This window comes from Anguilla anguilla, chromosome 8 (assembly GCF_013347855.1).
Source record: "Anguilla anguilla isolate fAngAng1 chromosome 8, fAngAng1.pri, whole genome shotgun sequence".
NCBI classification, from domain to species: Eukaryota; Metazoa; Chordata; class Actinopteri; order Anguilliformes; family Anguillidae; genus Anguilla; species Anguilla anguilla.
In genome coordinates, this window is record NC_049208.1 from 24,993,849 (window position 1) to 25,012,145 (window position 18,297).

Genomic DNA, 18,297 nt, shown 5'->3' on the forward strand with positions numbered 1-18,297 from the left:
CGTTCACACACTGGACACACGCTCATAGTCTGACATCACACACACACACACACACACACACACACACACACACACCGATACACAGAATGTTCTCAGTTTCTAACACCGCATGTGCGTACAACTTGCACACACTTAAACACTAAGCAGATGCTTATAAATACAGACACTCAAACTCAAAGCAAATCCTGTCGCTTCGTACGTGCACAGACTTTTTGAAACTCTGTGTGTGTCCGTGCGTGTCGTGTGTGTGTGTGTGTGTGTGTGTGTGTGTATGCGCGTGCATGTGCATGCCTGCAGGTGTGCTTCCTGGTTTAATAGCACAATCTACTAGCGAGTGTCTAGTTGCTGAATAGAAGTAGATTTGTTTCTGTGTTACTGGTTCTGTTAGTCTCTCACCTGTAGCGTTTCCTCTGCCTTGTGGATTTCCTCCTCTTCACGCCTCTATCTGTCCTGCTGTGTAGAGGCCTGAGCAGCTTTGAAGGGTGCTTCAGTTATTTCAGATTTGAAATTAAGTGTTATGTGAGAGCATTATGGCTTGACCACCCTTCCTTTCCACTTACTCAGTTTTGCTGTTCCTTTTGGTCTCAAGTTTTGTTACATATACATTTTTAACCGTGTTTGCACACACATTTTCCTCTCCTGTTGCAGTATTTATTTGAGTGAATCTCATACTAACTTCAGCCCCTGGCTGTCATGTGAACGGAACACAGAATGTTTAATCTCATCACTGAATGCTAAAGCCTATCACACAACATTAGCTTTTCCACTGGAGAAAGTACTTGTCTAGTGCATTTCCCCTAGTCTTCATATTATTTGAAGAGACTTTCATTTATGTGAACTCTTATCACTATATCCAAATGCTGGAGGTGTTTTTCTAAATGAAATTGGGGAATCTTTCTGTAGGTACAATTTTGTATTTCGTTTGTTGAAATTTGTAACGTTTGTTTCTCTTAATTTTATTTTTATGTACACTAAATGGAAATATTTTATTATTAAAAAACTGATCAGACTCGATTGAACAACTGTCATTTTTCATCAGATCTGAGTACTATAGGTTGTGTACATTCAGATCTGTAATGCGGTGTTGTGTGGTTGTGAATGCGCCTTTTGATGGTGCTGGGTTGGTACTGAGTGTGAGCGTCGAGCCTGTGGAACGCAAGAGGGCCATTTTGTACGGGTTTAAGACTTCATTTTTTGCAGTTCTTCGTGCTCACCAGGAGGGGGAGACAAACGTTCACAGTGGCAATTTGCTAATACGTCCTGCCCATCTAAGACGAACATTGTGTCGTTTATAAAACACAAATAGCCGTGCGGCGATTTAAGTTTTGCGATTTACGACCCCAGTGTCCAAGTTAAAGTATATCGTATAATGTAGGGAATAAGGCGACGTAAAAGATTTTGCGTCTTTTCTCGTCTGCCCAGGACCATATGCGGTTCATCATAGGTCGTTTGTATGACCAGGACACTCGAACCCCTTCCTGTTTCTCTCAGGCTTTTTTCATCCCCTTGTCTAAAACGGTTGCTCACTGTACAGTTGTTAGAACGGCCTATCAGCACACTGCCTGTCACAACTGAGCGCACCGTCAGCTCACATGATTGAGTTTACAAACTTGCCCGTTGCGTTTGTCATGTCCAGTTCATGTATTTTTAGTGACTGGGACATCTATACATACATAAATGTATTTGTCCTGGCTGGGTTACATCCATAAACCGCGCACTGCCAAGTCAACAGTGTTTGTAAACATTATTTTGCTGTTCAATTCGGCTGTTCTTCTTGTCTGTCATTTCTAATTTTGACGTTTGATTAGCTCCGACTGCACGCAACGGTTTATATATTTCTCTATATGTTTAAAATGTATCACTTGAACTTGACAGTAGTCTACGTTAGCTATCTTGGTATGCAATGCAGAGAATGAATAGAAGGCGCAGACTGCGTACACTAGTGCAATATTCAGCATTAAAATGTCTGAAAATATACTAGTTCGCAACCATTTCACAGTGCACAGGGGCTTGTTGAGGGGGTGGGAGGTGTGGTTTGGTTGAGGTTGGGGGGGGGGGGGGGGGTGTGTGTACTGAGCGAGGGAGGCAGTGTCAAACGGAGCGCCGCAACTCTCCGCCTTCCACAACCAGTGTGAGCATAGTTTAACCGTTTAGGACAGAGATCACATCCGCATCCACTGAATTAACGTCGAGTCCACCGTTGTCTCCGCAAGTCCTAGACAGAGATTGGACCGTCCAACGCATCGGCTTTGTCTGGTGCCTGGTGGTCTCGTATGTCCTGGTCTGCCTTTCCCAAACGTAGTCCTTTGACCAAGACAGCCGACCAAGAAAATCCCCTGCAAGGTATGCCATTTCTCTTTTAATCCGCTTTCTAAAAGGAATAGCCTACAATGTGGGATGTCTTTACGGGCATATATTTTCCAGAAGTCACGTGACGTAGATTAATATAGGTGCTCTTTTTCAAAGACAGTTTGTGTTCAGTGAGTGTTGCCGAGTTTCTTGGACTATTTTTGAAAGAATGTGTTATCGTTGTAAGTGGTCACAACACTGATACGCATTCTTTGGAACCGTCTGACTTACGTTTTATCCCTTTCCGCTGTTGACTGATCTTTGGGATGTACCTCAGGTTTTTCCTGGTCAGAGGTCTCCCTACCCGATAGCCCCACTTGCTTGCTTGCGCAATGGTAAATTACGCCATGGAAATCATTTTGCGTTTACGAACACGACCGCTTTTGTTAAAAGTAATAAATATTTTGTAGTTTAGAATGTATTTTACTGAAACAGCAACCGCTACAAGACGCGTGAATTGCGATGTGCGGTTGGCACCCTACCTCGGGTTGAGGCGATACAATGGCAACCAGAAAACTGCTCTGTTAAATTTATAACGGTCTAGAAAGGTCTACTAAAACAGCCCATGTAACTGAGACAGAATCCTATAACTATTTAGACGGATGTATCCTGCGTTCGTGTTTGAGTACCTTGTCTTAACTGAAACAAAACTAAATATTCAACAGGTGTCCGTTACAGAAAACTAATGATGTGGAACTGTATCCAAATAAAGTGCGGATCACTTCTTGATAGACCCTGCCAACTGTCTTTGTTAGAGATTTCTGTAATTTATTAAAATTTAAGACCTACAGCCTTGGAATCTCGTGCGTCACTTGGGATAAGACTTACGCGTAGATTTTCATCGAAGCCAAGACAATCAAGTCACCCCCTTGTATGCAAGCAGGAGAGGTTATGGTCAGGAAATTTTTGGCACTGAAGATGTCAGCACTGGTCATCCGACTATGGTAGATTACATTTTGTAATGGAATTTTCGATTCCAAGTTCCGAGTATGGGCGGTCAATCGAATCATTTGTTAAAGGAACTTTTTGATACAAACGACCTGTTTTTTTTATGAATAAGCCCTTGTGTCGCGAGCTCATTGATATTGAGCTGCTTGGAAGAGCACACGTATTGAAATGAGTCTGGAGGCGTAAGAATTCGTTTAGTTAAAATTCAGTACGTCAGCCATGGCGGCTTCACGTCCAGCTCAACAGGAGGTCAGTTTGTGGGGAATTTTGTGAATGTCAGGATGTGGAGACAGCAGTTGATAAGTAGAGCAGAAATGGGCATAAACCAAAGTGAAGGCGTTGGGCCTGGGGTTTCACAGTGTGGCAGTTCACAGGAAAGCTGTACACTTATTCCACTGTGCAGAGTAATGTCTGCATCTTCAGAAGCACAGCCACCCACTGCTCATTTTCAACTTTCAGTTCAGCCGTTGAGTTGTGCAGCCATTGCACTGGAGAACTGCATGTCTAGTGCAGCTGGTACAGGTGAACACTAGGAACCTGAGAGCAGGAGGAGGAGACACTGTTTGGTGGTGATGCAGGGAAACCCCTGCCAACAGTAACCCTCTCCATGGGTGATGTTTCGGTGATTCTGAGTTTCCTCACCCTGGCTACCGTCAGCACTGGCCCAGTTTGGATTAGATTCAAGCCTGAGCTACATCACAGGACTGAGAACCATTGCTTTAGCTGGATATACTGCATTTGTGTGTGGTTGTCTGTCTCTGAGGTGTTTGTATGTCTCCCGGTTGTTTCTATTGGAGGCTTGTGAGCATATGTGTATTCTCTCTATTTCAGCACAGTGAGAGAGTGCAGCCAGTGTATTATGGGATTCAGGGAGTGGAACAGAGAGAGCTGCGATCATTGAGCTGAAGAATCAAAGAAATAAGAACTGGAAAGATGGGAAAAATGAGAGAGAAAGAGTGAGAGTGAAAAAGGGGGGAAATGATAGTGAAAGAGAAATAAAGAAAAAGAGAGGTAGGAGTGCAGACAGGGAAGATGGGAATTTTTGAGAAATGATGAGGCGATTCGGGCCACTGGCTGCATCACTTCCTGATTTTATACCAGGTCACTTCCTCCCTTCATACCCCCAGCTGCAACGGAAGGAAGATGGGGGAAGTGCTGTTGCGGGCTAGCGGCTATAGCTATAGACACCGTTTGACCTTGTTCTGTGACAGAAAGTGAGGGATATAGGTGGGGTGGTGGTGAGAGGCGTAGTAATCCTCATAGAAAGGTAGTTCATTCCTGGGGCAGGCTGGCCTACCCATACGGCCAGTTCCAAGCATCGCTATATTCCAGCTGGAGCAGGACATTGATAGGCATAGCTGTACCCACTATGGGGTTTATAAAGCCTTGCTGTCCAGAACAGTGGACGTTTCTCGCTCCTGTCATGGGCGGGGAAGGGAATGTATAAAATGCTTAGCACCTCAGACCCAGTGTTCACTTGCATTAGCACTGCCTGACTGCCGGCTGACTGAATAAATGCTTTGCAGTACTCATGGTCTGGTACATTGGTAAGTAGCGAACATCAGCATATCTTGTCCACCCTTTCTGGGAAGGAAAAGTTTATTCACACTGCCGAAAACTTCCCTTTCTACTTCTAAATAAGTAAAAATAGAGTTGCCCTTTCCTCTCTTATTAAAGACAGTAATTTATAGTTGCATTGTATTCCTCTTTTCTGCCTAGAAATATCTTTACGTTTTTCAGTCAATACGACGGCCCACGTCCGACAATATGGCTACAGCAAAGCCTCGTCTTGCCATAACTCTTGGTTTGAAGGTTTTCTGTCTGCTTCTATCACTTACTCTTTCTCTCCCGGTCTTGGTTTCTCTGTCTGCATGTGCCCCTTTAGCCTCTGTAGAGGAAACGATGACATCATGTGGAAACAGGAAGTCGCTCTTCCTGAGACACCTGACTTCCTGTATTCCCAGGACAGTTTTCCATTGTTCTCTCTCTCTCTCTCTCTCTCTCTTCGTTTGCCTCGTCCTGGTTTGCATATGCGCACTTGAGAGTGTGTAAGGACAGTACAGTGACAACTCACTTCCCTGTGTCCTATCACTCTTGCTGCACTCACCAAGTATTTCCTGTAGGGGGTTCCTGCCACAGAGGGATAAGGAGAGGGGGGAGGGAGGAACAGGGAGAGCAAGCTGCTGACTTTCAGCAGCTCCTGAAATAAAGCAATAAAGAACATCACAATCCCCACTGTTCAAAGAGTGACACAAAGACAGTGTCAGATAGACAAAACAAGGCAGAGAAAGGGAGGGGGGGGAGAATAAAAGAGGGAGTAAGAAAAGGGCGGATGGAATGTTAAAATCTCAGAAAACTTTATGCGGAGAGACAAGGAAACAGACATCTATATGGAAACAGGCCTCCACGTAGCCGCATAGGAGATATAGGCAGGGGTGAGGGCCCGTGAGAAGGACGGGTAGGGATTGTTGCCATAGCAGAGTCCCTCGGGTCCTTGTTTATCTTCAGCAGATTGTGGAGGAAAGGGTGTGTCTGTCCCTCTGTCTGTCCAGCTGTGAACATTCCTGTGTGCTTGTTTCCTGTGTGGCACCGACATCGTGCTGGTAGGGGTCCCTCCCTATAAGTGTGAGTGTGTGTGTTTGTGTGTGGTGTGTGTGTATGTGTATGCGTGTATGTACAGTATGTGTGTGTGTATGCATGTGTGTGTGTATGGGTATGTACGTATGTATGTGTGTGTGTGTGTGTATGTACAGTATGTGCGGGTATTTTTCTGTGTGCTTGTGTACATGTGTTAGTATAGACTGTACGCGCGTATGTGAGTCTCAGAATGTCTCGCTCTGCTGTAGCTGTTGTCAACCTTACCTCTCCAGATGGCATGTCCTAGGTCAGACTGCTCTAGCTCTCTAGGGAACTCTCTAGAATGTATTTCCTTGCAGAACACTATTGCCTAGCCAAAAGCTGCCCCCATGAACCTGACAAAACTGGTCGACTGGTTTGACTCTCTAAGAATATATAATTAAGACAGTGTGCCATGAGGAGATATGCCAGGTACAATGTTTCAGAGAGTTCAAATCCACTACGTATTTTTGACTGCTTAGGCTGCTGGGGGGGGGGGCGGGGGGGGGGGGGGGGGGCTCTAAAAAACTTACAGCATGTCCATGCATTTTTGCAAAATAGTGTACTACATGTTCCTCTTCCTCAGTTCCCTGATTGGGTGAACTGGTTAACTGTGATATGCCACACTGGCCCAGTAAATTAAAAAAAGGAATTCTTGTCATGTTGTGGTCTCTGCATTTCTGTGTCCCACTTTCTCGGCTGACCATCTGTCTCCCACTATGTGCATTGCGTGTCTCACTGCGTTACTGTTACAGTGTGTTAGTGTGTCTCAGTATGTGTTTAGTGTGTGTCACTGTTACTGTTACAGTGTTAGTGTGTTTCAGTATGTGCTTAGCGTGTGTCACTGTGTTACTGTTATAGTGTGTTAGTGTGTCTCAGTATGTGTTTAATGTGTGTCATTGTGTTACTGTTACAGTGTTAGTGTGTCTCAGTATGTGTTTAGTGTGTGTTACTGTTACAGTGTGTTAGTGTGTCTTAGTATGTGCTTAGCGTGTGTCACTGTGTTAGTGTTACAGTGTCTTAGTGTGTGTCAGTATGTGCTTAGCGTGTGTCACTGTTAGTGTTACAGTGTGTTAGTGTCTCCCACTATGTGCATTGCGTGTCTCACTGTGTTAGTGTTACAGTGTGTTAGTGTGTCTCAGTATGTGCTTAGTGGTGTCACTGTGTTAGTGTTACAGTGTGTTAGTGTGTCTCAGTATGTGCTTAGTGTGTGTCACTGTGTTACTGTTACAGTGTGTTAGTGTGTCTCAGAATGTGTTTAGTGTGTGTTACTGTTACAGTGTGTTAGTGTGTCTCAGTATGTGTTTAGTGTGTGTTACTGTTACTGTGTGTTAGTGTCTCAGAATGTGTTTAATGTGTGTTACTGTTACAGTGTGTTTGTGTGTCTCAGTATGTGTTTAGTGTGTGTTACTGTTACAGTGTGTTAGTGTGTCTTAGTATGTGTTTAGCGTGTGTCAGTGACAGCTGCTGAGCTGAAAATTGACCTTAGCTCAATTTAGTTTGTGCCTATGTTGTCCAGTGCATATGCCCTGTTTGTACAGAAGATTGTGTGTGTTTTCTCGTCTTCACACTTTCTCAACCTATGATGGTAATCTTAGTGAAATAAGTTGAAGTAACCTCTATATAAAACGGTGTGCGGAGAGAAGCCGAATAGTTGTTACAGTACATGTGGGTGTGGACAACATTTTACTCAATGGTGTGATTTCCAAGAAGAAAGAAAAATTACACCACCGTACAGAAAATTGCGTAAGTTCAAAGTTTATGATCAAAAAAAAGAAAAAGAAAACTGGAAGAGAAATAAAAAGTCTGTATGTGAATTTAGCAAACGTATAGGGATGATGCTAAACGTATGGTAAAATGTGTTCCTTTTCACCCGATAGCTTAACACTGAATGTGTGAATAGGCTTCAGCATTTTGAAGGTTTTGCAAGTGTCTCTTAACCTTCGTGTTGTCCTAAGGGTCAAAAATGACCCTTTTCTGAGTTTAACAGCAGTAAAAAGTCCATGAAAGGTACAAAGATTGTCTTATGAGTCTTTTTTTTAACTCTGCAGTTATGAAAACAGAAGTCATAATCAAAGTTACGTGCCACACATCAATTACAGCAAAATCGTCAATTATGATGTGTTTTGTAGCCAAAAGCTAGTAACGAGTGGTGTAGAGTGAAGAAATACAATCTTTCTGGACAGTAGGAAAGTAGGAAAACAGTTATTCACAGGGGTTAAATTGGGATTTGGGAACTGGGTGGACCTTGAGATCCGGTGGGAGGTGGGTGAAAAAAGGTACAAACCAATGAATGTCTCAGCTCAAAATAGTTGTACCTTTAATGTATTGTGCACATAATTGTAATTAAGGAAAACAATGTTTTAAAAATAATGTATACTATTGATGCAAGCTTTTACATAAAATATCTCAAGTTTATTGAGTGTCATTAATGCTGAGAATTTTTTTTTACCCACGAAAATAATCGGTCATCCTCCTCTTTTGTCCTCCCTTTCTTCCTCCTTTATCCATCTTTCTGGTGAGGCACAAATCTTTCCTTTAAACTAATCATTGAACTCAAACAGTTTTAATTAATTTTCAGTGATTAACAAGCATGCAAACATCTGACTAATCAATTGGAAAGGGACACACAGCTTCTTCGCATTGTGTTAGGGAGATTAAATGATAAACCCGATTTAGAAAAATCCATTTTAATCACTAAGCAGTGGCAGAATCTTCTCCTGATTTTACTTGAGTATCAATACATTTAATCCACAAAATGGGCTACTCAATACTATTGTAGGTGAAATAATCAAACTGTGAGACTGCTTACCAAGTAAAGGCAACCGTAACGCAGCCGCGTGCTTTATTTATATCCCTCATTTAACCCCCAAAGAACATAGAAGTCACAGCCTCATGACGTATCCGTGTCAACATTACGAGGTTAATTATGTCAGAGGTAGCTGCCACATCCGTCCCCCCAGAATTCACCAGAACTGGCAACGCCAGACTAAGGGGAGCCCGAACCGCCCGACCGAAACGAGTCCGCAAGGCCGGAGCGGGGGCTGGAGTGGACACAGGGGGACCACCAGAAGGTAGGGGGCGCTGCGGTGGCGCAACAGACGGAGGGCGACCCCGCCGTGGGGGCCGAGCCAACCTGACGGGCTGGTCCAGATCCAGATGGGCCGGTTTGAGGCCGTCCAGGGAAATATAGTCCGGCTTGCCACCGACGTCCACTAGGAAAGCCTTGTCCCCGGCCTCCAAGACGCGAAACGGACCATCATAAGAAGGGTAAAGCGGTCCCCGATGCGCGCCGTGGCGGTTTCCGCCTTCAGGTCGGAAGGTACATGGGACTGGGGGAGGCCGTGCTGCGACGTAGGCACTGGTGCAAACGCCCCGGCGCTGTCCAGGAGGGCGGTTCGCTGTCATGTTGTGGACCAAGGGCTCGTGGTGTTAGGGACGAAATCCCCCGGCACCCGCAGTGGCTGACCATAAACTAGCTCGGCAGACGAGCACTGTAGGTCCTCCTCAGGGGCAGTCCTGAGCCCCAGCATGACCCACGGAAGCCTGTCGACTCAACTGCCATCCTGGAGGCTGGCCCGGAGCACGGTCTTCATTGAGCGATGAAACCGCTCGCACAAGCCATTAGCCTGGGGGTGATAAGCGGTGGTACGGTGGAGCTTCACTCCCAGGCCCTGGGCGACCACATTCCAAAGCTCTGACGTGAACTGGGGACCTCTGTTTGAGGAGACATCAGACGGTACGCCGAACCGGGCGACCCAAGTGGCGATGAATGCCCGAGCCACATCGGCAGACGTTGTCGATGCCAACGAGACGGCCTCCGGCCACCGAGTAGTTCTGTCGATCATTGTGAAGAGGTGAGTGAACCCGTGGGAGCGTGGCAGGGGCCCCACCAGGTCCACGTGCACGAGAAAGGCGCCAACGGGGCCTTTACATGGCGATGCACCTTAGAGCGTTGGCATACGATGCAGGTGTTGGCCCAGTTGCGGACGTCCTTCTTTAGCCCGCGCCAAACGAACCTAGCCGACATCATCTTCTGAGTAGACTTTTTGCCCGGGTGGGAAAGACTATGAATGGCATCGAAAACCTGTCGTCTCCACCCGTCGGGCACGACCGGCCGTGGTTGCCCCGTGGAAACATCACAAAGTAGTGTGTTGCCGGCGTCGAACGCGATGTCCTGTAGCTGAAGCCCCGTGACGGCATTCCTACAGGCCAGTACACCTGGGTCCAAGGCCTGATCGACTGCCATACTGGTGTAGTCGATTCCAAGGTGGACGGCGCTGACGACGGCCCGGGAGAGGCAGTCGGCTACACGGTTGTCTTTCCCAACAACATGTCGGATGTCTGTAGTGAACTCAGATATGAAAGCGAGCTGGCGCTGCTGACGGGCGGACCACAGATTGAAAGCGCTATACTTCCTCTCGTTGGGGCGCAGTTGGCGGCTGAAAAAGGTGAGCGGCTGCCAGGCTCCATTAATCCACTGCTCAAACACGGCGCCGACAGCATAATCTGAAGCGTCCGTGGTGAGGGCGATCAGCGCCTCAGATACAGGGTGCGCCAGCATGACCGCGTTGGCCAGAGTTTTTTTCGTGGCCGAGAAAGTGCTGTCCATCTCTCCAGACCAATCGATGGCCTTCTTGGGGGACACGCCCTTGAGGGCCTCGAAAAGGGGCTGCATGAGCTGGGCTGCATGGGGAATAAAACGATGGTAAAAGTTCACCATGCCCAGGAACTCCTGCAGGGCCTTCACGGTGAGGGGGCGGGGAAAACCGTTCACAGCCTCCACCTTCGACGGCAGTGGCACCGCACCGTCCTTAGTGATGCGGTGTCCGAGAAAGTCAATGGCATCCAGTCCGAACTGGCACTTGGCTGAATTGCTAATAAGGTCGTGCTGGCTGAGCCGCTCAAAGAGGATTCAAAGGTGTGATACGTGTTCTGTCATGGAGGCACTGGCGATGAGGATATCGTCCAGATAGACAAAAAGGAATGGTAGATCCCGCAGCACTGTATCCATCAGGCGCTGGAAAGTCTGCGCTGTGTTTTTCAGGCCGAACGGCATCCGCAGGAATTCCCAAAGGCCAAATGGCGTGATCACTGCCGTCTTCTGGATGTCCTGCGGCTGTACCGGAACCTGGTGGTATCCACGAACGAGGTCCACCTTGGAAAAGATTACTTTCCCGGCCAGGCAGGTGGAAAAATCCTGGATGTGAGGAATCGGGTATCGGTCGGGGATCGTGATGTCATTGAGGCGCCTATAGTCTCCACAGGGGCACCAGCCGCCACCGGGCTTCGGCACGATGTGGAGAGGCGAGGACCAGGGGCTGTTCGACGGGCAAATGATGCCAAGGCGCTCCATGGTGCAGAACTCCCGGGTCGGGGCATCGAGCGTGGGCATGGACAGGCGGGCCAGTAGTCGAGATGTGGTCTTCCACCCCGTGCTTAGTGGAGGCAGAAGAAAAGGTGGGCTCCGTTAAGCTTGGGAACTCAGCGAGGAGACGGGAAAACACGTCAGCAGATGAGAGTGCACTAGACAGCTTTGACGTGCCAGAACCACTAAGTGAGCGAGGGAGCGAGGGAGCAAGCTGAAAGTCTCAGCGTTGACGAGCCGTCGATTCTTAACATCCACCAACAAGCTATTAGCGCAGAGAAAATCCGCACCGAGGAGGGGAGTGGACACCTTAGCTGTGACAAAATCCCAAACAAATCGTTGTCCTCCGAAACACAGCGCCACGCTCCGTTTTCCAAAAGTGCGGATGGAACTGTCGTTGGCGGCTTGGAGGGCAGGGCCATGTCCATCACTCTGTATGTCCAAGGTTGTCGCGGGCAGAACGCTCACTTGAGCACCAGTGTCACAGAGAAAACGCCTCCCAGAGTCAGAGTCAGTAATAAATAACAAGCTCCCCGTACGGCCGACGCTCATGGCAGCTAGTGAGAGCCGGCCCTGGCGTTTCCCAAGGTGCAAGGAGGGTGGCACTTTCTAGCTTTGGCACCGCACTGCACATGGTAAAAGCACAGACCTTGCTGTTGGGTTGTAGCTGTAATGCCGGTCATGGCCACTGTGTCCACCGGCAGTGTAGAGTCAACGTGGGCGGGACCTGGGACGGCCGTGCAGCTCTGCCAGCCGGCGGAAAAAAATGTGTCATCTTCTCTGGCCAAAGCCCGGAAGTCCTTAATGTGCGTGTTAGCCAGGGCAGACTGCACTTGCGTAGGTAGCTGTTGCATGAACAGCTCCGTGAAAAGAAAACATGGTTTATGATTTCCCAGGAGATTCAACATATGATCCATCAACTCCGAGGGCTTGGAATCACCCAGTCCAGGCAGAGAGAACAGCTGATGAGCGCGCTCGGATTCAGTCAGACCGAACGTGTCGAGGCTTCATAAGTCGCATATTTATCTACCTCTGGCGGGTCCTCGAGAATGCTCACGACTCTAGCCGCGGTGGAACTGCTGAGAGCAGAAACAACATAATAATATTTTGTGTTGTCCTCGGTGATTCTCCGGAGTGCAAACTGTGCCTCTGTTTGGGCGAACCAAGCCGCAGATTGCCGTTCCCAAAGCTCCGGTAATTTACGAGAAACTGCATTCGCCCCTTCCGTGATGCGTGAGTTCGAAAATAATCCTTGGAATCGTCCAAAGACAGAACAGGGTCACCAATGTAGGTGCACGGGAAATAACCAAACTGTGAGACTGCTTACCAAGTAAAGGCAACCGCAACCCTAATTTAACCCCCAAAAGAACACGTCATAGAAGTCACAGCCTCATGACGTATCCGTGTCAACATTACGAGGTGAATTATGTCAGTATGTCCCAGAGGGAGCTGCCACATTATCATATGCTGCGTTTCCACCGCAGGAACTTTACCCCGGAACTAGGAACCTTTTGAGGAACTCAGTGCGTTTCCACCGCAGGAACTAGGGTCTAAATTTAGTTCCTGGGGCTTTATTTTACCCCCCAAAAGGTTCCTGCTCGGGGGGTAGTACTTTCCGAAAGTACAGGAACCTTTTGGGTGGAGCTTGCAGCACTGAACATTTCTGATTGGTCGAGTACTCGCAGCATTTTTTTGTATTTATTTTCCGCCATTACCCGCCATGTTTGAAAATATGCAGCCACAAACCAATTTATTTTCATAATAACTTCAAATCAAACTTGTATGTTATGCGGCGCAGTAGCCTAGTTTTGGTTATAGCCTGCCAACGTCTTGGAATTATAACGTGTGCTCTTCTGTTCTTTTCTTGCTTTAGTATTTGTTTTATGAAATGCTAAGCATTCGTGCTGGGACAGCATATTACGTAGGCTACCAAAACATTCAAACGGATTAATTCGGTTGCTGAATATTTTCTTCCGGATTTTCTTTGTTAGCCCGTTGTAATTGACTCAAAACGTTTGATACAGTTATGTGAGGTATGCGGTAGTTCTGCGTAATTAACATTGGTGATACAGTACAAGCAAACTGGAAATCACCTTCCGCACTTTTTGTCAGGGTAAAATAACAGGTTAATTCTAGTAATCGTCCCTTAAGCTTTTTCAGACTGCCGTAATTTTACTCAATTTTACTGCCATTTTTCAATTCCACGAAAAGACCAGGAAGACTATGGACTCATTTATGGTGCATGGTTCGCATCTGGAGGGCACACTTCGCTGCTCGGCTAGCAGTAACTTCGAAGGAAAGCAAACGGTGGCTGTACCACTACTAATTTAAATTTTCACGCAAGTCCGAGTTTTCGTTCTATTCTTGTCATTTTGCGATTAGCCTATATGGAATTGACGACGAGAAAGTAATCAAACAGCAAATTGTTTACAACGTGTGCATGTTTTCTGCTGTTGTTGCCAGTTATACATATAAATGTGAATGCATTCTGTCGCTTCGGATGTCAAGACATGAAAGCGAATGTTCGCATAAAAACATAATGAATGTGTTTGAGAGGATATATGAAAATCAATAAATACAAAAGTAACCATATATAGTCATTGTTGGTAACCCGTTGTATATAAGTGGAATAAACCCCTCCGGGCTGTCCCGGTTATTAGAAAATAATGTAGGCTACTTCGGTGGTAGTATGGGGTTACAGAAGAAATCATATGACAGATGGACCGACGACAACGTCGCTTTTTCATACGTCAGTGGGCTAATTTGCCTAATCTTCGCGGGACTTTAGACCGTGGTGGAAACGCAGACAACCATGGGCTGAAGGAACCTTTTAGTTCCTGGTAAAGTAAATTTTGGTGGAAACGCGGCTATATATAGCCAGCTCTCCCCAGATAGGCAGTTTTAGCGAGTAGCCTACACCTTATAGCCTACATTTATTTTCATTTGCAGTACGTGCACATTTTTAATCAACATTATTTGCGGATACATGCACTTCTTTCTCCACACTCGTATTCATGGATAATATCTGGAATGCGTAGACTGTAAACAAAATTGAAGTGCAGGTTTTGTTTTTGCTGGTTATTCTGAAAGCTAACACGGTAGATAACAGACTTGTGTATCTTGTTTGTTAAGTATAGACTAGCCTACTTGGTGATTAAAACTGATTTTTAACGGATAAATTGATAAATTGGGGGGGTTGAAATGCTGAGCTCTATTGCTGTATGTTAAATTTACATGCAGAACAGACCATCGTCTTGTGATTATATTTTAGCCTCTTGGTTTCTGAGAACTAACTGCTGTTGCAATTGAGTGACTAAGACCAGTTCTACCTGGGCAATGCTATAACCGATAACGCATTATCCCACAGGACAGCCCCACAGGATTTGAGGACCACAGGGGGCATATCTAGGATTGCTCCCCTGGGCAGTCCGGCTGTCCTGGTGGCAAGTCAGAATGTTTTTTCATCAATACCAATTATGCTCTGTGAAAACATTTATGGTACGTCTATAGAATAGCAGAAGTGCAAAACTATAATTTATGGAAAAACACCATACCACATTGACCATTTGTTAAATATACAGTCTCCAGCCATATGTTTTACATATAGTTGCCAGTATTTTACCATAAAACGTGCAATTTCTATTACAGTATGATCTTGTTGAGGTGGCTTGCTGCAAAGTGACAAAGACTGCTGCCTAAAGCATTGTACCATCACAGAAAATCTGTCTGACTTTAGCCGGGTGGGAATGTGGCATCCACAGGCATATCTCTGCACATGGAGAGAGTCACTACACAGCAGATCCAGGAGCCCCTGCTAGCTTCTTGCCCCCTAACACACAGAGTCACACATTTTAGACCCATCTGGTGGAGATCAACAGGAGGAATTTTAGCAATAGAGCTTGGTTAGCTTGGGGGGAGTACTGAAACCACTGTGACACATCACCAACAGAAATGGGTTTGTGTGCGTTGTGCTGTTTGAGAGAGTGAGGGAGCGGGAGGAGAGAGTTGTGGAGATTCTGTTAGACAGGAGGTTATGAGCCAGGGAACAAGCAGAGAACAAAGAGTGTCACCCCCATTAGTTTATGTACAAACTCCACCGGATCCATGGCAGGGACCACTCCCTGGTGTGTGAGTTTGTGTGTGTTCGTGTGTTTTTGTGTGTATTTGTGCACCTCTACTTTTCATTGTGTGTGTTTCCTCCCCATTGTGTGCCTCTGGATGGCAGCCAGCTGAGCGAGAGAGAGAGAGACTTTATACTGTTCTGTATAGAGCTGAAACTTTGAACTGGTTCACAAAAACATGATACGTCATGTATCTACTATACATACCTTTTGTAATGTGAATTTCTGCACATTTTGGGAATGGGGGTGAGATCAGCAGGGTGGAGAGAAAATTGCAGCTGGGCTTTGTTGATGGGTTCCCTGTCCTTGGTCCCGGTCAGTCCAGGAAAAGGGGGGGGGGGGGGTTTGAAGGGCGTACAGGAAACTCTGCTGAGCTGACTTCCTGTAGCTCCCCTGATGGAGAAAGATAGATGGTGGACTGTGTGTGGGCGTGTGTGTGCGTGCGTGCGTGTGTGTGTGTGTATGTGTACCTTTCTGTGTGTGCATGTCTGTGTTTCCATGTTGTAACAGAGCCACCAACACACACATAGTTACACACAGCCTTCCACTGTGGAATTTTTTTTGGGGGGTGGGGCTGATGTCATTACTGCCCCCCACAAATGCGACTGATCAGTAGTTTAGCAGCTCAGATGAGCGTCTGTTCCGCGGACTTCAGGTTCCGTGGCAAAAAGGGAAGTCAGTGGTGAATTGGCACATTCCTCCACCCTGAGGAAACACTCTTGTGCGCAGTGTGAAAGCCACCCCAATCCTTGAGCCCGGACCAAGCCATGCCCTACTGGGCCAAACTCTCCCTGGGCCACCCTGTACCCCCACAGGTCTCCTGCCATGTGGTCTGGAAATGGGTGTCCAGCCGCGGGTGTCTGGTCAGAGGAAAGAGAGATCAGGACTCGTTCTGTAACTTCCTCTTCCTGTGGGAGAAATGCAAGAAAGAGGAAGCCGAGCGGTGCAATGTGACAGAATGTGTGATAATGCTGTGGCTCCGCCCCCCTGCATCTGACCCTGTCTCTGTCTCACTCTCTGTCTCTCTCTCTCTCTCTCTCTCACTCCTCTCGCTCTGTCGTCCTCGTCTCTCCGTGGGACTCCAGGCAGCGCGGCCCGGGGGATGCTGGGGGACAGATGATCTGACGCCGAGTCGAAGGAACCTGGTGAGAAAGCGCGCCGCCCCATCGCATTACAGAAAGAGGGAGAGAAAGAGAGGGAAGAAGCAGGAGAGAGAGGGAGATGGTACTCAACCTGAAAAGTAAAAACAAAAACAAGCTCATAACTCTGATGTCTTATTGTATTGTGATAGAGAAAGGGAATGGCAGCGTACCCATTTAGATAACAGCCTGGCAGTTGAGATACAAGAAACACTAGCTGCTGAAGTTCAGAGGCTAGCATGTCGTCACTGTAGTATGAAAGGCTGAGCGAGACAGAGGAAGGCTAAGCCTGTGTGTTTGTGGTTTTCCTGTTGGTAAGCATACTTTCGGTAAAGCTAAGGGATTTCCAGTCTCCCATTCACATCAATAATGGTTATTTCAGCTGGCAGTCTTCTGTGGGCTTATACCTAATGTCTATTTTCTCTGATCTAGAGAATTAATATTTAATTAATATGAATTTAATAAACACATCTAACCATTATGAATGCATTTCAGAAATCGAGATGTCTGCCAACATGTAAAGTTTGCTTGTAATAAGCCATGAACCATGCATCACAAGTTAAATATCTTAAAGCGACATACTACATTTATTTCCTCTGCACAATATCTCCAGGCTGAACCCAGTCTTTCATTTACAATTCACCATTTTCTAATGGGCCTCTTTCATCCATATTTACATGTGCCCGTGTGAAAGGTGGGTTTAAAACTAACATTTAAAATATCGGATTGCAGTCCATTTCTGCAAAAAAAAAAAAAAAAAACAGGTGCGTAGGTCAAAATAATTCAGTTAATTCAGAATTTCACACACAGTAACATTTTTAGTGTTAGTTTTACTCTGACAGAGTTTATATGAGTCCAATACGGATCGAATGTACTCTATCAGTGTTGCTTTCACACTGAACATTTCACAGTGCAGGGGAGATTCAACAGCTTTGGCATACTGCCTTATCAGTGAAATGGTGCTGTATTACGCGTTTCTTTTTTCAACAAGTTTCAAAAAAGTTTATTGATGCATAGGGTTAACCGGGATCCTTGGGGCTATGGATGCATTGGGAATGGAGGTCATTCAGAGCTCTTGAGAAATTTTTTTTTTTCATCCTCTTAATGCTTTTGTGGATCAGTGATAATTAGAAGCTTCAGAAGGCATAGTTATCTGTGCTTCTTCCACTTTCATACATCTGTTCATTTGACTAGTCAGTCCATAACTGAGATGTCTATACCGGTATCTGTGACTTTCTGTTGTAGTATTGCTAAGATAAATAGGAATCAAAGATAGCCAAACAAGAGGGTCACATGGACCAATGATCCAATGGTTCAGATTTAGTGCTTTCTTGAGAATAAAGATGCTAACAGGTATCTACAAGCAGTGACAAAGTTGGAGGAACATATTGAAATTAAAACATTTGTCTTTACCTTTAATTTTTCTACACGTACTATTAGAATGAGAAAAAAAGAAGTTTATTTAACTGAGATAATTTTTTTCCCACCATGAGGCAGTTGCAGCAGTTCCTGAAATATGACGCAGTGGTGTAGATTAAGTGAATATGTATTTATATTTGAGTTATTATAAGCCTTTTTGCAGTTGGGGGTAATGAGTGGATTTTCTTAGAGATAATGTGTTTGTCTTTCACTCAAACTTCTGGACATCACTTTCCTTTCAAATAGCTGGTGTACTGGGGTATGCCATTTTGTTTCCAGATATTAAATATAAATAATTTCTTATCTACTGAACATGGGGCTGGACCAGCTGATGGTG

The 18,297-nt window shown here is 46.0% G+C and overlaps 1 protein-coding gene across 2 annotated transcripts in view; it reads left to right on the top strand.

Annotated features, from left to right (window-relative positions):
* Positions 1-2,082: 2,082 nt before the first annotated feature.
* yrk (Yes-related kinase) overlaps positions 2,083-18,297 on the top strand; it is a 30,541-nt gene continuing 14,326 nt past the window's right edge. The window contains exons 1-2 of one of the 2 annotated variants that reach the window (XM_035429386.1): positions 2,083-2,343; positions 16,488-16,547. The gene's annotated coding sequence lies outside the window, so the exon portion shown is untranslated. The remainder of the gene's footprint in view (positions 2,344-16,487; positions 16,548-18,297) is intronic. The other variant, XM_035429388.1, reaches the window with a different exon arrangement.